This window comes from Euprymna scolopes, chromosome 24 (genome assembly GCF_053919585.1).
Source record: "Euprymna scolopes isolate OS-2025 chromosome 24, ASM5391958v1, whole genome shotgun sequence".
Classification (NCBI taxonomy): domain Eukaryota; kingdom Metazoa; phylum Mollusca; class Cephalopoda; order Sepiida; family Sepiolidae; genus Euprymna; species Euprymna scolopes.
This window is the reverse complement of record NC_136505.1, coordinates 53932107-53954022: the sequence shown is the minus strand read 5'-3', so window position 1 is coordinate 53954022 and position 21916 is coordinate 53932107. Positions and strand designations below refer to the sequence as shown.

The window sequence follows — 21916 nt, the reverse complement described above, 5'->3', positions numbered from 1 at the left end:
TACTTCCAAGGATGGAGTACTGCTGCCACATCTGGACAGGAGCTGCTAAAAATAGCATATCCTTCCTTGACAGAATACAAAATAGACTTCGTGGCTTAGTGGGGGATGCCCTTTTCTCTTCCCTACAACCTCTCTCCCACAGAAGAGACGTTGCGAGCACGTCTTTGTTTTATCGTTACTTCCATGGCAAGTGCTCGTCTGAGCTCCAATCTCTGGTCCCCCCTCGCCAATCTTTCACGATAAATACCCGTTTAACGGAGACCACTGCCAAAATTTTTCTCCACTCTTTATCTGTGCTAAAATCAAAGCATAGATTCCATGAACAAAGCTTCTTTCTTAGAAGTGCACGCCTGTGGAACTCTATTCCATTTGCCTGTTTCCCACCTAACTACAACTTGGATGTCTTCAAGTCAAACAATTCAAAACAAATTCCTGATGAACCGCCCCCTTATGTAAGACACTTTATCAAATCTCCAATAATAACGATTGCTACGATACTATCCCATTGATTGCTGTACACGCAATAACCCTTATCCCCGAGTGGCTTTCACGCCTTGATAAGTAGTGACTACCATGTAAAAAAAAAGACAAACTAATTTTTTCTACAAAATAACCAAACTAAACACGATGGGTAAATATTGGAAAGTTCAAAGAACTTGTAGCATAAAAACATTTGCCAAAATGATCCGATTCGAAATTGGTGGATGTGTTCTAAAAAACAAACAACCAAACTAAACACCAAAACTTGAAGCATAAAAGCTTTGTTCAAATAATTGGACTCGAAAACGGTTTATATGCCATAAAAGAAAGCAAAAAAATTAAATACCATGAATAAATATTTGAATATATAAGAAAAAGTTGGAGCTTAAAAACTTTTTCCCCCCCAAATTACTGGATTTGGCAATACATCACCTGAAAAGGGTTCATACGCCGTAAAACAGAGTAACCAAACGACTAAACTTCTCTTATTGCCCTTGTTTCTAAATGTATACGTGTTTGGTATGAATCCATGGTGACGTCAACAGAGACGCCGATCAACCGATTTGATTTGAGCAAATCAAATCGGCCATGACTATCGATCATGAAAAGGTCCGCTTCTCTTAATGATAAAATTTTACAACTGACGTAAATAATCTTTTTTTAAACATAGCAATGAATATTTAATTACTACTTCGATTACTGTTGTGGATATTCCCTTTGAGAGTTTGTTTTAAATTTAAAGTCATATTTTATTTCAAAGAGTTTCCGATGGCTAGCTATTCAATACAAACAATGGCGATGAAGAGTTGTCAGTGAGAAGCTGTTCTGTACAAGTGCGAAAAATGAATAGTTTTCCGTAGTTAGCTGTTCTACACAAGTCCTGAAGATGAGTTTTCGCTGGGAAGCTGTTATGTATAAGTCTCGAACTTTAAAACTTTGCAGACAAAGAGCAACAGATCTTTCTCGTGTGGACACGAAAAAATTATCCACGGTAATGTTAAAAGATTAAATATTTTTTATAGAAAAATCCTTGTTTCTGATTGGTTGCTAGCAGTTAATCCATTTGATTTATCAGTTCCTATCACTAGTATCTATAAGTAGAACGTTCTGAAATTTCTTTAATCATTATTCTAGTATACAAAAATATTACAACAGTTTGACTCCCTCATCGCCAAGTTGTGACCCTAGAAGGGGCACTAAAGAAAACACGGACGCGAAGATGGGTTAGAAAAGGTAAAATATATTAAAACAAAAAACAGCATATGCAAAGAGCAACCTGATAATCGTATCTCTCGGGCTATTTCTACAGTTCGAAAGAGTTCATCTTTAGCGCATGGGTAAATCCGCATAAGAATTACTTATATCCTGTTTGATCCGGTGGGTATATTCATTCTTTACTTCCTGAGTCTTCCTAGAATTGTCACATCTTTCCTATTAGCAGAGTGTATGGTTTCCTGGTTTATTCCCCTGATCCTGTCTCTATCTCTGTTTACTTTGCTGCCCACGAGGGCAAAGTTAGACACATATATGCGACTGCGGACCGCTTGAGAATTTAACATTCCTTAGAAAGCCAGCTCAATTAGCATACAGTGAATGCTGAATCGTTTCAGTCTCTTTTTTCGTTTTTATTTACTTATCTCTCCATGAGGGTAAAGTTAGATACAGACTCGTTTTATGAGGTGTAAAATATATAGCTCCGAATTAGGATAATTCTGCGTTAAGCTAAACAATCAAATTGCTTCAATCTGGAATGATTTCTTCACCGAACGAGGGTAGAAAAGATGCATCGGAACAGAAATGACACTTTGCTCTCTGTTTAACTCTAAACTAAGCTAAGTTGTCAACTATTGTCAAAGGCGCCCCGAAGATTATCTTTTCATTAGCTACTACACCGAAGTGTAGGAGTAGGTGTGTCAGAAACTGACCTTACGAATGCGTGAAAAAATATTGAATAATTCGACCTCCTGTCTTTCCAAGCTTATAACTACTCGAAAAATGTAATTCAAACCCTAATATTTTTTCAATTAAAGGAGCAAGGATCAATGTTTCATTAAAACAAAAAAAAATAAAATAAAATAAAATAAAATAAAAAAAAACAACGTGGTTAAAGAAAAGGTTTTAAAGTTCGGACTTAACGGGTAAATTTCTAAAAAAACACTTATTTTTTGTTTTAAATTTGGATATATTATTTATTGATCATTTATCTTCAATTTGTGATATATAAAACTTCGGTACATAAATTAATTATTTACTTTTTAATAGACATTTCAAAATGGGGGGCGTGAATTAAAAAAACATTTGTCTAAAATATTAGTTTCGGTTTATTGGAAAGAACATAAAATTTCACATTGACTAGAAAATATCGTAAAAATTGAATCAATAGAAAAATTTTGATAGATTTTTTAAGTTTAAAAATTGAAAAATACTTAACTCGTAAAATACAATTGATTTCATTACTGTTTTTTAAAAAAATAATATTTCTATTACTTTTTGTACAACTTTAATAGTTTATTTTAGAAGTATAATCCATACAGAAAATAAACAACCCACTTTTAAAAGAGAAATTACAAGTTTTTTTTTATATTTTATTTGCAGTTTCGTGTTAGGGGTGTCAAAAATTCCTCCAAAATTCTGATACACCTAGTGTACAGTAGTTTGTGAATGTCTCTTATTATGGGCATGTCCCACTTGACTTATTGCTCCAATGGACCTGGGCAGAATATATTGTCTGCGGGATAAAAATACTAAGAAAAGAGAAACAAAACTATGTTTTTGAGTTTTTATAGTATGCATCGGAATTCGAAGTGAATATTCTCACATCTGTGATTGGCTGAATAAACTGCTGATTCAGAAATTCTGTCTAATTGAGTCGATATGTAAAACAACATTCACTATTGCTGCTGTTTCTAACAATGCTTTAAGTATGCCGATTATTATTATGGAATAAAAATGAGATCTTGATCCCCTATCCCAAGTGAATTTTGTATATCCCAATGATTTCTCACTATAATATTTGTTATTCTTTTTTGTTTGTTTTAATCTTTTGGTTGATTGTACTCCAAATCCTCAGATTATTAAAAAATTACTTCACTTGCTCTTCTCTCCTAATTATGTTGAGTGTTTAGCAAGGGAACATTACGTACCATTTTTGAAGTCTAGTATTTTTTGTGGCGAAACTAACCTATATTACCTAGTAATAAACTATTGCAATCTCAATAAATACCGGAAGACTAAGCCGTAAAGTATTAGTCGATCTCCGGTGGGCCAACCTAGGTTGTTCGTCGTAGCTCACTAACAACGTAGGTTGGCCCACCGGAGATCGACTAATACAATAAGTAGGTTGTTCGTCGTAGCTCACGAACAGCCCACTTATTGTATGCTTTGCAATACATGTTGTTACTTTATTTTGCGTTCTGTTATTTTTTAGTAAACATTTAATAGGTCTATAAGTGCGACGTCGGATTTCTAAATCACAGAGGTCACTCAAATTAAAAATACCCCCAGCATGCAAAAGAACACACGGCGGAAAGCTGAATTAAACCAAGCAAGTGTTCAGAAAACAGTGATAAAATGAAAAAGAGAGGAACTCGCGAAAACTAAATAAGTGCGTGAACAAAAAAGTGATTGCAAACTCGTGGAAAATAAGAATATTTCATGTTTTTTCTCTTCTCTTTGCTTCGGGACAGACTTTGCTTTGACACACCCGTAAATACAAAACAATAAAAAATAAAAATAACATTTTTTAAAAAGAGTTATACGAACTATTCATGTTTTTTCTCGCGTCATTAAATACGTGTGTCCTACCCCAAAAAAGTAAATACGGCTTTCAACCCTTTTCGTCACAGTAAAACTTTCATTTTATCTTCTATCAGAAAAGATATTTGCTCTGAAAAATATTGAATATTTTGTTAAGATACATATTTTTTCTCGTCTATGAAAAAGACTTCTTCCTTTGGAAGCAACATTCTTTCCAAGAAATTTACGACCGTATGTTCAACTTTCGTTTGCAAAATTATTAAAAGAAAACAAATACGGTTCCCTTTTTCCCCCTAGTTGTTCTAAAAATACTAAAAGCTGGTTAATCTGAACACGGTTTTGTTAAATTTTGGTAAATTCAGTATTTTACGCATCATACAAAAATGGACCTCTTACAAAGTACATTGGAACAATTATTAAAACTGCAAACTGAACAACAGCAACGCGCAGAAGAAAGACAACAACAATTATTTGAACGCCAGAAGCCAGATGAAAAACAAGAAGAGCTAAGCAGACTAGAGACCCAGCAATATGAAAATCAACAGTAAATGAAAGAGCTGCTTGCCCAAGTCAAAAAAGCAAAGTAAATAATACGTTCACCGATAATACTACCGCATTTTCAAAAGATTCAATATTGAATACGATTGACAATTTCTGCTACGGACCAGAAGAAAGTAAATTATTTGAAGCTTATTTTCGTCGGTATGAAGACATTTTTAGTATCGACTGCAAACAGTGGTCGGATCAGAAAAAAGGTTCGGAAACTAGAGACGGCCGATCATAAGTTTGCGATTTATATTTTACCTCGAAAAATGTCGGATTTAACTTTCGCCTAGGGCGGAACTCAACTATTTACAACAAGTCCCTTTATTCCATAAGCCATGATCATGTCTGAATTTGCAGAAGAATGACGAATATGATTTCAAAGTACGAAGCCATGGTAAATAAACATTGCGACGAATTCAGACTTGTAGACCTCAGTGAAAAAAATTAAATGTTTAGTATTTGCGCAAGGACTGATTTCTGGTCGAGATGCGGAAATTAGGATGCGTGCCTTAACAAAATTAGAAAAGGAACCAAGGAACGCTACACAAGTTAACGAAAGACTGGCAGAAAATAGAAATTATTTTTTTTTAATTCTATAAATATCGAAGCTGGAGTCGTGCAACTAAAAAAAAAGCAGACAAGCAATTTACAAAACACGTAAAAAAATAAAACACAAGTTAGGAAAAAAGGACACATACATCGACAGAAAGCTAACAAAGAATTTGAAGAAAGAAAATTCCGTGTCCGTGTATTTGATGTGGTAATTTGCATTGGGTTAAAGACTGTTCATATTTATCAAAAAAATGTTTAATATGTAAAAAAAAAAAAAAAAAATAATAGGTCACAAAGGTACTCATTGCAGAAATAAAATTAAATACAAAACCCGAATGTGTTTGGCGGAAACTGAAAATAGCGAAAAATGGTTGCGAAAATATATGAATATAAAAATTAATGATTAAGAAATAAAAATTCAACTCTATTCAAGTTCAGACCTTTCGATAGTAAATTTAAATACATGGAAAGGAATTTATCAAACCCACAATGCTGAGAACACGCAAAACAGCAAAGGTCGTTAACAGTATTTAAATTAACTTCGGAGGTGAACTGTTAGCGAACTTCACATTATTGGAAAAGACGAAAAAAAAAACTGATGTTTTAAGGAATACCACTAACTACTAGGGTAGGACTGGATTCATGAATTTATATTATGGAACCAGCCATCAATAATTTTTGCTAAACGAAAATAAAAACCAAAAGACGACCATGCCATGAAAAACAAAGTAAAAGAAAACTTTTATTCACAAAAAGCCAAAAAGAAGGCGCAAACAAACCGATACTGTTGCAGATCGAACAAAAGTAGCTCTAACCTAACGAGAACGGCACCTGTCCACAAACCAAGAAACCAAAATTAGGCAGGGTACTATATTGCTAGTCCTAAAGTGATGTCACTCTCGTCAACCGACTCTGTCGTAAATGTCTATGCGACTGCAGGCGATTTTTCACCGGATACGAAAACTTCAGCTACACTGCAGCAGGTACGAGTTCTAACCCTTTTTTCCCAGAATCGGAACATTATAATATATTTATATACCGAAAGTTAAGTTAACGACACTCAAATATATTACATGCAGCAAAATAATAGCCCTCTAATTGTCAAAATAGACAATTCGTCCGAACATTAGTGGAAACTGTGGTGGACATTAGTGGACAAGAACATTAGTAGAAACCAATAGGGCAATGATTATGATGGATTATTACAAGCGTTGTCCTAAATGACGGTTATTGACCCTTAATCATTTGTGGCGAACACTACCTAGGCAAGTAATAAATTGTTTTATTAAATTCCCGCGATTAATACATTGGAAAATGGCAATAAAACTTTTTTTCTTGTTGGTCAAAAGAAAAATATTTCACCTTGGACAATGAATTCCCTGAGAAGTAGAGGCTATCAAAACCGTTTACGACATATTTGATATTGAGCCTCCCCAAATCACACCAATAATCACAGCGTTCGGGCAGGAAAACGAAAATCACGGAACCATTCATGCCCAAACCCAAGAAAAATACTGATACACCATCCACAGTTATCAGCTTAGGAGGGGGGGGTGTTGTGGCGGAATTAACCTATGCTACCTGCTAATAGACTATTTCAATCTCAATAAATACTGGAAGACTAAGCCGTAAGGTGTCAGTCGCCACCCGGTATTCGTATTCGGCTGGTCACTGAAGTGTGGTGTCTGCACAGATGCTGCACTCAAATTAATTGTCCTCAGTAATGGAGGGGGAAACCTTTGTATACTGAGGCAATTCTATTTTTGCAGAATCCCCTTTTGAGGGGAGCTGGTAACTCCCACATTAAACCGACCTTGTGTCACATTTTGTTTCGTGGGAAACAAATAAATAACCAGTCGCCACCCGGTACTTGTACTCGGCTGGTCACTGAAGTGTGGTGTCTGCACAGATGCTGCACTCAAATTAATTGTCCTCAGTAATGGAGGGGGAAACCTTTGTATACTGAGGCAATTCTATTTTTGCAGAATCCCCTTTTGAGGGGAGCTGGTAACTCCCACATTAAACCGACCTTGTGTCACATTTTGTTTCGTGGGAAACAAATAAATAACCAGTCGCCACCCGGTACTTGTACTCGGCTGGTCACTGAAGTGTGGTGTCTGCACAGATGCTGAACTCAAATAAATTGTCTTTGGTCAATGGAGGGGGAACCCTTCTATACTAAAGCAATTTTATTTTTGAAGAATCCTCTTTTGAGGGAAGCTTGTTATCTCCCACATTGAACCGACCTTGTGTCACATTTTGTTTCATGGAAAACATAAATAACCAGTCAATAGCGTGCACTAGTACTGGAGTGGTGAGTGAATAAAATCACACGAATAGAGAATCAGCAGGAGAAGTTATCGTACCTTATTTTACATTTGTCGCGTCTTAATTTTTCGTATATAACAAGGAAAACTGTGTATCACACAAGCAACTAAGAAATAATACCGGAAACGTCCGGAGTGGGTATTTAGTTTTTCCTTCGCTCTTTTTATAGAGAGAATCAAAGAAATATATTTTGACTGGACATTTTCTAAAATTACACATTTTTTTTGTATAAAGTAATTATTGTGGAGTCGCCAACCAGTTTACACAAAGGAAACCATCCATGAATGTTGAGCTATGGTTGGCTGATCGGGGAATTAAAAAGGTTGATTCTTCAAATGATTGAAGTATGAAGCGAACGTAGATAATGATTTTTTTCCCAAAACTAAAGCTGAAATAAATATTTGATTACTATCAAGATTGCTTTTATTGGTTGGACCTGATGATAATATTCAATCTTTTCTATCTAAGTCTTGCTAAAAAATGGCGTTTTTGTTATCACGGATGCGTAATCGCTTATTAAGCAACGAGGATCACTGGAAGATAAAGGTCAAATAGATTGCCATCTCTACTCGTTTCGATAGAATAAAAAAAAAACATGGTATCGGTAGAAGAACTTAAGATAGATAAATTATATCAGGGAACTATTCAACAGGTATTTGTTTTCATTAGACTTGAATGTGAAACTGTTGCAATAAGTTGTGGATAGACTCACGGTATCTTGTCGACAGCTGGGGTATTCTAGGAAATAAACTATAAGAGTAGGTCCGTCAAGCATCTAGGTACCCCAAGTGTGAAAGGGCGTGATTTTGCTGCTTGTTAGGAGTATGGACATGGAAGGAAAGATAGTGCTATGAGTTCATCAGAGCACAATCCATGAAAGTATTTGTAAAACAGGTTCAGGGATTGTTAAAATGTTTCAATTAACAATGAGGGTATAGTCCCATTGATTTCGACGATCTTATTTATAAATTACGGTTATGATGATCAATCAATGAAAAGCTTCCAACCTTTTTATAAAAGTATCGAATTTTGGATTCAAGTCAGTTCGCTGTCAACCTCCATCTTGAAACGACTATATCTTGACTGCATTGATTCTTCGCCACCAGCTTTGTTATTAAGAATTATTCAACACTCGAGATCGTGACTGCATTGATTCTTCGCCGATTTTATTTACTACCGCCATCTTTGTTCAACATACTGACTCAATACTTAAAAGGGATACAACATCGTGACGATGCGTCTGAGCTTGAAGCTTGGCCGGTAGTACATGATCTATTGTATTTGAGACAGTTTTTTGGACCCTGTCTAATTACAAATAAACAAAAGTTTATAGAAGATAGAAATAATTGCCAGAGTGAAATAGAAACAGTCAAGATAAGACATATCGAAATGATCAGGAAACGCAGCCGTTCTTTAAGCCATAGAGGAAAAAAAGCGAGTTTTATTCGTCATCATTACGACTTTACAAGGATAACAGAGCGCGGACGCGCAAATGCATACAAAATGCGAAATGACGTCCCTCTAAGGAAAAAACAAATAGAAAAAAGAAGAGAGAGAGGGAGCACGTTAGAGAGACAATCACGTGAGAGAAGTAACAGCCGTAACAAGAAGTCACGCGTGACGGGAGAATGAGGAAATAAATGTCGTTGCTACAAAAAATAAAAGTAAAAGAGTCGAGTTATTCTTTGTCTTGATCTCCTTTGCGACATAGACTGCAGATAACGTGTTGGGTCAACGTATGTGAACGTGGACAACGTTACACAATAAGCAGCCTGAGCTGTTGAATTGTACGAAAATTCAAACTGATGTGGATTATATTCAAATTAAATAATGAGTATAGATACGCAAGCTAATGACATTTATTTCTTTTAATTAACAGCAAAATATCGACCTGTAAACAATTCATATTTAACATTCTTTTCTAATTTTTAATAAGACTATGTTGAGGCTAATACATATAAAAATAATATATCATAGTCAATATTTACTTTAAACGTAGTAAAATCTGAGAAAAAAATGTCTATCCTGTGATAAAATATTCAGATCCAGTAACAGTATAACTTAGCTACCTCAAAATAATACTGATATGTTCTGACTCTTTAATCATTTGCATGTTCATTGAATAAAAAATATTTTCATAATTGCTCATAAAATTGTTTTGTCTTGTCCTGTGAATTTACACTTAATTAAATATATTAAAATATATATGACAAATTTTTATATCTATGAAAGTGAAACTCTGTGTGTGTGTGTGTGTGTGTGTGTGAGGACAACTCTCAACCTATATACTCAACGAATCTTTGATCTACAGACTTGAAATTTGGTATATAGGGTATTCAGACATGTGGAAATCTTTTGTATCGATTTGCTAAAGGGTCCAAATTAAAATATTGGTACTTTGGGGGGGGGGGGTCATCGGATTTTTAAAATCAGTTTTTCAACTGTTTCACGCCTGATTTTTTACTTCCTGTTTTAAAAAAGAATTTAACGTTACTTCTAATTTCTGTTTATTATTAAATTAAAAGCCTCGATGCCCGAGAATACACTTATTATGCATTAATATACGCCGGGTACATTTGCTAGTATTAAATAAGAACGTACATCAGTTGTGAGACTGTGTTCCTCCACCTGACAATGTAAGGATGGACCCAAGTTGCTTTATTGTACAAAGTATTCCCGAAATGAAAATATTGATCACGACAAAACCTATCGGATCAAGCTATACTCTGTTTTTTTTTACTTGCCTCCAAACGAGAGCAGAGTTAGACACAAGGTCGATTTTTAACGTGGGGGATGAACAAGCTCCCCAAAATGGGGCACTCTTTTTAGTAACAAAAATAAAAAAAATGTATCAATCATGAAGAATTTCTCCTCCATTACACAAGACGAAAAATGTGAGGAAAAAAAGTAAGTACAGAATCAGAACAGATACTACATTTAGATCCTGACTCGAAGGCCAAAAACACTTTTTAAGTATTTATTTGCTTCCCCTCGAAAGCAAATGTGACACAAGGCCGTTTTTAATGTGGAGGGAAAATCAGCCCTCGTAAAAGTAGGACAAAAAATATCCCATAAATAGTCTCAGTATGAAGGGTTCCCCTACATTGACCAAGGACCAATTAACTTAAGTGAAGCACCAGAACAGGGTATTTATTTGCTCCCTCACCGAGAAAATTAGGCACGAGGCCGATTTTTAATGTGAGGAGTGAAAGGGAAATGAGGACCAACTCCCCGGGGAATAGGGGAGCAAGATAGTGACAATTGGTATAAAGGGTTGCCCCTAAATTGACCAATGTCTTATATGTGAGGTTGCCCCCACATATAGTCTTTTCTTGCAGTAGGTATTTATTTGCTCCCCCACCGAGCAAATAAGGCACAAGGCGAATTTTTAATGTGAGGAGTGAATGGAGGGGGAAGGGAAAAAGGAGACCAGCTCCCGAGAGGTGGGAAATGGGAGCTGGTTAAAGGTCAGGTATGTGGGGTTGCTCCCACATCTGGTCTTTGCTGCAGTATCTGACGGAACAGATGGTATTTATTTGCTCCCCCACCGAGCAAATTAGGCACAAGGCCGATTTTTAATGTGAGGAGTGAAGGGAGGGGGAAGGGAAAAGGGGACCAGCTCCCGAGAGGTGGGAAATGGGAGCTGGTTAAAGGTCAGGCATGTGGGGTTGCCCCCACAACTGGTCTTTGCTAGTCATAGCTTGCAGTATCTGACGGAACAGATGGTATTTATTTGCTCCCCCACCGAGCAAATTAGGCACAAGGCCGATTTTTAATGTGAGGAGTGAAGGGAAGGGGAAGGGGAAAAGGGGACCAGCTCCCGAGGGGTGGGAAATGGGAGCTGGTTAAAGGTCAGACATGTGGGGTTGCCCCCACATCTGGTCTTTGCTAGTCATAGCTAGTCATAGCTTGCAGCATCTGCCGGAACAGATCGTATTTATTTGCTCCCCCACCGAGCAAATTAGGCACAAGGCAGATTTTTAATGTGAGGAGTGAAGGGAGGGGGAAGGGAAAAAGGGACCAGCTCCCGAGAGGTGGGAAATGGGAGCTGGTTAAAGGTCAGACATGTGGGGTTGCCCCCACATCTGGTCTTTGCTAGTCATAGCTAGTCATAGCTTGCAGCATCTGCCGGAACAGATCGTATTTATTTGCTCCCCCACCGAGCAAATTAGGCACAAGGCCGATTTTTAATGTGAGGAGTGAAGGGAAGGGGAAGGGGAAAAGGGGACCAGCTCCCGAGGGGTGGGAAATGGGAGCTGGTAAAAGGTCAGACATGTGGGGTTGCCCCCACATCTGGTCTTTGCTAGTCATAGCTAGTCATAGCTTGCAGCATCTGCCGGAACAGATCGTATTTATTTGCTCCCTCACCGAGCAAATTAGGCACAAGGCCGATTTTTAATGTGAGGAGTGAAGGGAGGGGGAAGGGAAAAAGGGGACCAGCTCCCGAGAGGTGGAAAATGGGAGCTGGTTAAAGGTCAGACATGTGGGGTTGCCCCCACATCTGGTCTTTGCTAGTCATAGCTAGTCATAGCTTGCAGCATCTGCCGGAACAGATCGTATTTATTTGCTCCCCCACCGAGCAAATTAGGCACAAGGCCGATTTTTAATGTGAGGAGTGAAGGGAAGGGGAAGGGGAAAAGGGGACCAGCTCCCGAGGGGTGGGAAATGGGAGCTGGTTAAAGGTCAGACATGTGGGGTTGCCCCCACATCTGGTCTTTGCTAGTCATAGCTAGTCATAGCTTGCAGCATCTGCCGGAACAGATCGCATTTATTTGCTCCCCCACCGAACAAATCAGGCACAAGGCCGATTTTTATTGTGAGGAGTGAAGGGAGGGGGAAGGGAAAAAGGGGACCAGCTCCCGAGAGGTGGGAAATGGGAGCTGGTTAAAGGTCAGGTATGTGGGGTTGCCCCCACATCTGGTCTTTGCTGCAGTATCTGACGGAACAGATGGTATTTATTTGCTCCCCCACCGAGCAAATTAGGCACAAGGCAGATTTTTAATGTGAGGAGTGAAGGGAGGGGGAAGGGAAAAAGGGGACCAGCTCCCGAGAGGTGGGAAATGGGAGCTGGTTAAAGGTCAGGTATGTGGGGTTGCCCCCACATCTGGTCTTTGCTGCAGTATCTGACGGAACAGATGGTATTTATTTGCTCCCCCACCGAGCAAATTAGGCACAAGGCCGATTTTTAATGTGAGGAGTGAAGGGAAGGGGAAGGGGAAAAGGGGACCAGCTCCCGAGGGGTGGAAAATGGGAGCTGGTTAAAGGTCAGACATGTGGGGTTGCCCCCACATCTGGTCTTTGCTAGTCATAGCTAGTCATAGCTTGCAGTATCTGCCGGAACAGATCGTATTTATTTGCTCCCCCACCGAGAAAATTAGGCACAAGGCCGATTTTTAATGTTAGGAGTGAAGGGAGGGGGAAGGGAAAAAGGGGACCAGCTCCCGAGAGGTGGGAAATGGGAGCTGGTTAAAGGTCAGACATGTGGGGTTGCCCCCACATCTGGTCTTTGCTTGCAGCATCTGCCGGAACAGATGGTATTTATTTGCTCCCCCACCGAGCAAATTAGGCACAAGGCCGATTTTTAATGTGAGGAGTGAAGGGAGGGGGAAGGGGAAAAGGGGACCAGCTCCCGAGAGGTGGGAAATGGGAGCTGGTTAAAGGTCAGACATGTGGGGTTGCCCCCACATCTGGTCTTTGCTAGTCATAGCTAGTCATAGCTTGCAGCATCTGCCGGAACAGATGGTATTTATTTGCTCCCCCACCGAGCAAATTAGGCACAAGGCCGATTTTTAATGTGAGGAGTGAAGGGAGGGGGAAGGGAAAAAAGGGGACCAGCTCCCGAGAGGTGGGAAATGGGAGCCGGTTAATGGTCAGGCATGTGAGGTTGCCCCCACATCTGGTCTTTGCTAGTCATAGCTAGTCATAGCTTGCAGCATCTGCCGGAACAGATGGTATTTATTTGCTCCCCCACCGAGCAAATTAGGCACAAGGCCGATTTTTAATGTGAGGAGTGAAGGGAGGGGGAAGGAAAAAGGGGACCAGCTCCCGAAAGCTGGGAAATGGGAGCTGGTTAAAGGTCAGGCATGTGGGGTTGCCCCCACATCTGGTCTTTGCAAGTCATAGCTAGTCACAGCTTGCAGTATCTGCCGGAACAGATGGTATTTATTTGCTCCCCCACTGAGCAAATTAGGCACAAGGCCGTTTTTTATGTGAGGTAAAAACCAGCTCCCCTAAAAGTAGACAAAAAGGGGGCACTCTGGTTACCAAAAATAATAATTGTCCCAGTATAGAGGGTTTCCCCTCCATTGACTGGTACAAATTATCTTAAGTGCAGCATCTGCCGGAACAGATGGTATTTATTTGCTCCCCCACCGAGCAAATTAGGCACAAGGCCGATTTTTAATGTGAGGAGTGAAGGGAGGGGGAAGGGAAAAAGGGGACCAGCTCCCGAGAGGTGGGAAATGGGAGCTGGTTAATGGTCAGGCATGTGGAGTTGCCCCCACATCTGGTCTTTGCTAGTCATAGCTAGTCATAGCTAGTCATAGCTTGCAGTATCTGCCGGAACAGATACTACACTTTCATCCCGGCCCGAAGGCCAAGAACACTTTTTCTATTTATTCATATATAATTTTTTCATCGTTGTCTGCTGTTATAAACGAGCATCAGATCCACACATCAAATTTCCCTTGAAGTCATAAGTTTGTAACAATAATATAAGTCAATCGTAACACTGAACACATCTGTCTGCAAATTAACAATGCCTTACTCAACTATATTGTACGAAGTATCCTCGAAGTTATTCAATAGAAATGTTGATAACATGAACATTAGTTATTTGATCAGGCTGGATTTTTTCACGTTGTCTACTGTTATCAAAGAGCACCTCACGTAAAACAGCGCAAGATGACGTCACTGTAATGGCAGAAACTATAAGAGAGAGAGAGAGAGAGAGAGAGAGAGGGAGAGAGAGAGAGACCGCGTTAGAGTGAGGATCACGTTACAGGACGTGGGTGACATCACGACCGTGACGAGAAGTTACGCGTGGCGGAAGAATGTAGAAATGAATGTCGTTGTTGTACGAAAAAATGAGTTCGAGTTATTTTTTGTCATTGTGACGTAGCTGCATAAAACGTGTGGGTTCCTTGTGTAGACGTGTGGGTAGCGTTACACTCATCCATGAATCACAGTTGAAGAAATCGGAAATTAAAATCCCGTCAAAATGTCGCATTCACAAGGTTAAGTAATATAATAGTCAGAACTTACTTGCCTATAATATGAGCCATACAGCGGGCCTCTGAGCAAGTTATTATCAAATGTGTGACTATCGGTGTTTCCGTGACTTAAATCTTTGGCCTAGATATCCTAACATAAACGCACTTCTAAGTTAGACAATTACCGATAGTTATACCACAATTGGTGATCATTTGTCAAGCGACATAAACGTTTGTGGACAACCGAAAGCATAATCCTCCAAATGCTGGTAAGAAATTATGTTTGTACAAATAGCAACAATCTATATATTAATACTGTAATACCTTTAATGTACGTACGTACGTACGTACGTACGTACGTGTGTCACGGTTTCCAGATTATAAATTATTCGATCGGGAGATCCTATTTATTAAAATGAAGGATAGAAGGTAATAACATACTGCGACCATTAAATTTTTAGTATATAGATATGCTAATTTCATATTCGTAGTTTGTTACCACCTTGCCTCCTCCTTTTTAATAAACAGGATCTCCCGATCACTGAAGACACAATGTAAAAAAAAAAAAAAAAAAATTAAAATTAAAATAAAAAAATTGATATCCCTTTTGGGTCATACGTAAAACTAAAATATACCTTCTTAATATTCTGGCTAGAACCCAAGGATAAAATATGTTCTGTCTAAAGATGGTATAATGATATCGTGAGGTTTCCCTTCACGCCAGAGGTCTACATGCAACGGAAATATGTAACATCCTGCTATAAAAATATTGAAGACAAACCGTATAACCAGAAATATTCTGACACTACATTAAGCAGATTACTTAGATTGATATTTTTACATTAAAAAAAAAGGACTACAATAATATCGTGGGGTCTCCATTCATGCTGAACGTTCACAGAATGTCCAGCAGGTATATATAACATATGAAAGGTGTCGCTGTGGAATTTCCACAGATCCCGCTAATAAATGAAATGAAATATTAGGTTGAGAAGAAAGTTAATGTGGAATTTTTAATCTTGATTTCAAATGATGTATTTTCAAGTATTCGTTAAAATACCTTTACTTTATATATCATTTTAAGAGCATTTTCGCTCTAATCGTTTTAATTACAATCGTTTTAAACAATTATGTTTTCTTTTCAGAACGTTGAATACAAGATGGAAAAAAGCAAATTCGCACAATTTTCTAATTTTAATTCAAGCTAGGCTGAAAAACTGCTGAAACAGCTCGCGATATAAACGAAGCGTTTAGGCAAGGAAACACAACTGACCGCACAGCGGAATGGTGGTTTCAGAAATTCTGTGGAAGCGTCGAGAGTCTTGAAGATAATGAGATTAGTGGTCAGCTATCGGATGCTGACAACAATATATTAAGAGCCTTAGTCGAAGTCAATCCACGCACATCTGTCCGAGAACTTGCTTCAGAATTAGACGTAACGTATTCGACAATTTTTAACCACTTGAGAGAGAGGGAGAGAGAGAGGGAGGAGAAGAAAAAGTACTTGATAAATGGGAATCTCACGAATTGAACGCCAACAACAAAAACGACCCATTTCTCGACCGGGTTGTGACTTGCGATAAAAAGTGGGTTCTTTACGACAACCGGCGACGCGCAGCTTAGTATTTGGACGCCAAAGAACTCCACGATACTTCCCGAAGCCAGAGTTGCACCAAAAGAAGGTAATAATGACTGTTTGGTGATCTGCGATCGATCTTATGCATTTTAGTTTTTCTAATGCAGGTGAAGCCATTACGGCGAAGTACTGTCAATAAATGGATGGAATGCATCAGAAACTTCAACACAAACACGCAGCATTAGTCAACAGAAAAGCCCTAATTATCCTCCATGACAAGGTTAAATCAACCCTGCAGAAGTTGAACGAATTCGGAAACGAATCTCTGCGTCATCTATCATACCTTCCGGACCTCTCATCAACCGATAACTAATTTTTCACTCATCTCGACAACTTTCTGCGTGCGAAATGCTTCAAAAACCTAAACGATAACAAAAACGCCTTCAGCGACTTCATCACCACCAGAACGCAAGATTTTTACGTTACTATCATAAATACCCTTGTTTTGCGTTGGCAAAAGTGTGTTGATTCTGATAGTGCTTATTTCGATCAATAACATTTTGTTTGATCGAGATATGTTCACCCGAATTTAAAAGTTAAAAACCGCAAGAACTTTCTTCTCAATCCCATAAAACAATTAAGTCAAATAAGCAGCAGGTGAGATACATTCACAACAGTGCTCAGGGTGGCTTAATATATAGTCATCCACATACAGTACTGTTTCGTTGTATCATAACCCATCAGTGTGGCTAGACTAGCAACCTTCCTTAGCATTATTGAACCTACAACTATCGCGTTGATAGTCGCGGCAGTTATAACTACTGGACCACCATCTAATGAATGCATGTATACAGAATATAAAAATATTCATTGTGCCTTGCATGTATATAAAATTTTCATTTTGAATGTGGGCTCTTCTTCACAAATACACATAGTTAACAAACGTGACACATATTTTTATAGGCAGCTTTTCTTAAAATGAAGCGGACAACACTTCTGTCCGCTTGTCTCAGACTAAAAGAGACACACCTTTTTAATTGACCAAACTCCAAAAGGATGCCATAAAAATGAGTTGTATTTTACATGGACTTTATTCGTCTAATAGATTCCCTTGTCGAAGTTTGGTACGCTGAGTCTTTTTCTACATTTTCACTGGTTCTCCCCTTCTGCTTTCAACGCGGTCATCCACACGTCTGCTAGCTAACGTGTTTCTCGCCAACTTATTAGCCTGATCTCTGCTAACTATTACGTCAGCAAAACTCCCAATCACTTATTCAAGAACACAAACAAGTGACCTCTCACTTAAACAAAAAATATATTTTCTTCCACACCTACTCCGAGAATTCCTAAATCGACTTTGTTTCTGAATTACATTCCTGACTAAATATTCCAAGCTGTAAATCCACATTTTCGAAAACCTAATTGTTTTATTTATCTAATAATACTGATCAACCAGTATATTCGGCGTTGCCCTTGTATGCTAATATAATACTAAAAATATAATAGAAACATAAATAACTTATTAGTTCGAGATATTTCCCACAAAAGCTGAAAAAAACGTACAAAAGTATAGATTAATAATACTTGTTCAAACTAAAAGAATCTGAAATTCACACACAAATGTTATTTTCATACTCATGGATTATTATTTACCAAAGTAAAAGACGCTCAAGTACAACTGTTAGATTACCAGTTGAAAAATGAACAGTTCTATAAGAAACTACAAGGCAATGGATGGAATTAAGAAAAATTCGATTACGTAAAGAACGATTCAGTAAGTACGTTTTAAAGACTTGAAGACGACAACGTTCGAGTCTTTAAGGAATCAGTCCCGTAAGAACGTATGTTGTGTTGGAAGCAAACCTACGAGACTCAACCTCTATGCCTAAAATATAACAACTCTGAAGTAATTTTATATTTAACGTTTTTTTCCTTTTTTCAGTAGATATATTCTTCGAAGCAATTGCTGATAGAATGACGTAAACATAGTGTTTGATTACTGAAGCGAATCACATTCTGATGACGTTTGGTTATTAAAGTGATCTCAACTGGAAACACACACGCACATACACAAACCGGCGAGTCCATTAAAATCTATTTGCAGCCAATATCCATTATGACATTGTGTCGAATTATTGATAAGTGTTTGGTAAATATTGTCAGCGTAATCTTTGCATGTCACGACATGTCGACAGAGTAATTCACGTTTTTATTCGCTTCAGACAACAACTAACGAAGCGAACAATTCTGTTTAGTTTATATGAGTTTAAATATCAGTTTTGATCGTTGATTAAGGTTTTCTTGTGTATATAATTCATTTATTTTACACTTAAATTTATCAAAGATTTTATAGCTTCCGTTAAAGCGCGGGTATTTTTTCATGCGGGTTGATCTGTCACAAGCATTGTCTTTGCATAGCCCAGCGTCCACATCGCGTGAACATTCGTTACAAAACTGGGTAAAAATACTGGTCATGGTCTAACATAAAACTGATCTAAATTTAGAATATCAAGACTAAAAGTAAAGATAATGGAGTTGGCGAAAGTAAACGCTTGGAGAAACCTTTTGTTCTGCTAAGTAAAGACTCGCTACTTGGCTTATATTGTAATTGGCCCCAAAAAGTCATGAATCTCGTATGTCCTTGATAAGAAGAAGTTTGGTCACGGTCGAAATTTTAAAGTAAATGTTCTATTTACTATTTTGTTTTCCAAAAAATTAATGTATCGATCTAAAGTGGTATGAGAACAATAAACCAAAACACAATTGCAGCGTGATCAGGATAATATATTGTGATTTGTCACCGCTTCCATGACATAATTTTTATAAACATACAATATGGGGAAGTAAGACCTAATAAAACTTCATTACTTAAAGATATAAGCTGTTTTTCATTTACCGTAAGGTCTGGTTATATGACCGCCATCAGCCGTCATAGTATTTGAAATCGCAACATCGAACTTACAATGCTTTCATTCCTCAGTGTCGACTTCCGGTCACTACTTTGTACAAGCCTTTTTCAAGTCTCACACAAAAACACATTCACATTTCAAGCTATGTCATATACAGACGCGCAAACAAACATACGCGCCCACGTCCACACATGTACACATATTCACGTTCGCATACATATACTCACATTCACGTGTATATACACACATGCTTACGTATACACATGTACTCACACACGCGCACACGAACGAACACATGGACGACGTCACTTCCGCTTTCTAAGGAATATACATGCGCAAAGGACCACCAGAACCGAGTATAAAAAAGAGATTAACAACCGGCTTCTTCCTTTTCGAGACTAGCCTCCTAGGTGGTTGGTCGGCGCCGTGGTCCCTGAGACCACCTTCGCGTAGCTGACTACTAACTGATATCAACTCTCTATCCACACTTTTGTCTACACGCTAGACTATCATTCTCATTTCCACTACAACACTCACTTCAATTCCCACGTGCGAACAAACAATAGTGACCCGAACTTGAGATGAAAACACATTTCCTTTTCTTGCGACAACACCAGTCGTGCAACGAACATTGATTACATACGCGCGGACATGTTATAACTAAAACGTTCATTTCTTTCAACCGCAAATAAACGACGTTTATCTTATCCATCAATTGAGTCTTTGTTTCCTTCAATTCCATTCGTTTCATTATTCTTTTGTTACGGGATTGGGGGTATTTATATATCCTAGTCCCCTACAACTTCTGCAATCTTATTAACTCGTATTATTTGATTATTTATATTTTAGTTCTCTACAGCAATCAGTATTCATATATACGTTTGGGGGGATTTTCACGCTTGACTCCAGATAGATGTTTGTAAATGTAAGTCGTCTAGAAATAATATATATCAGATTACATATATATACATATATACATATACATATACATATATATATATATATATATATATAAACGAAATAAAATATATTAATAGATCGATACACACACGCATATATATATATATATATATATATATATATATATATATATATATATATATATATATAATGAGAAATAAAAGTTACATAAAACTAGAACAATAAAGAAGGAAACGGAGATATATATGTATGTATTGTGTGTGTCTGTGTGAAGAGAGACAAAGAAAGAGAAAGAAAAAAAAGGCAGAGATGATGATTGAACGGAAGAACAGAAAAGAATTGAGTAAATAAATATTCAATGTATCGAATACGTGCATCGTTTTAAAAGGTATTAACGTTTATAACCCTCGGTCATAAACTACGGATTTAACTTTCTACACGAGTAAATATGTTACTTAAAGTATCGGATATAATTTTCCTCATAAAAAAATGGTTCGCTTCTTGACTGTTGCCCCGTAAAAATTAACGGTTACGAGTCAGTCATGTACACTGAACGATTGCTCTTGCTGCTTATTTGATTCTTATATTTTCCCAACACAGCAATGAAACGCCATAAAAATTCGAAGAGATTACTTCCTGTTCAAGGTAGAAGACAATGGCTTCCGGTCAGAAGCACTAAATGAGCCTTTGAATATTAGAATAAAAACAGTCTCCACTTTCGTTTTGGAAGTGCTATCGCCTTTAAATAGCAACATAATTCAATTTATCTGCGTATATCTATTCATAGCTTAATATTACAGCCTTAAGTTAAGCAAAGTTGAGCCTGGTCATTACAAGATAGATCACCAATTTGAGAATTCCAGGTTCTGTATGTAGGGTGGGCGTCGATACTTTCCTGCAAGAGTTGCATAAAGCTAACGTCGTCATCTACCCTAACGGGAAAATACATGCGACTGAGGGTTGCTTGTGAATTTCATACCTCCATTGAACTTCCTGCTTTGGAAAAAGCTGGTTAAACTCGCATAATAAAATCACCTATTTCCTTATTTAAATCATTTTAATGTAGAAAACGATTACTTAACTTATGCAATAAATACAAAATTTTGTGCGTGTGTGTCAATGTTTCCTGATTTTGTTGGATGAGAATATTTGCCTAATGAAAATGAAGAAAATATATTAACAAATTAAGTCCCAGGGTATCTAAATATTTTACTATTAAGTTGAAGCTTTATGTTCTAACTAAAAATGGGTTAGAAAAAAGGAAATTTGTTTATCGTTCGTTTTGATGTTTGAATTTAGTTTCTTACTGTTTGTTTTTATATCTCTTGATTTTTATTGTTTGTGTGTGTGTCTGTTTGTTTTTATATCTCTTAGTTTTATTGTTTGTGTGTGTGTCTGTTTGTTTTTATATCTCTTTGTTTTATTGTTTGTGTGTGTGTGTCTGTTTGTTTGCATGCCATTTTGTTTATATTTTGCGGTTAAATAAAAGTTGTACTCAGCAAAGTCTGCGGGTTATCCTCATGGATCAAAAACAAACGGAGAAAAATTCTCAAAAACAATGCACAATAAATTCAATAATGGAAGAAATTGATGGTGCCCTCTCTCCCTCCACACAAGCTTATTTGAAGTCTGAAATC

At 37.6% G+C, this 21916-nt stretch overlaps 1 protein-coding gene across 2 annotated transcripts in view; it reads right to left on the bottom strand.

The window, feature by feature from the left end:
* Positions 1 to 21916, bottom strand: part of LOC145246707 (neuropeptide S receptor-like) — a 481356-nt gene that overhangs the window by 42899 nt on the left and 416541 nt on the right. The gene's annotated exons all lie outside the window — the stretch shown is intronic.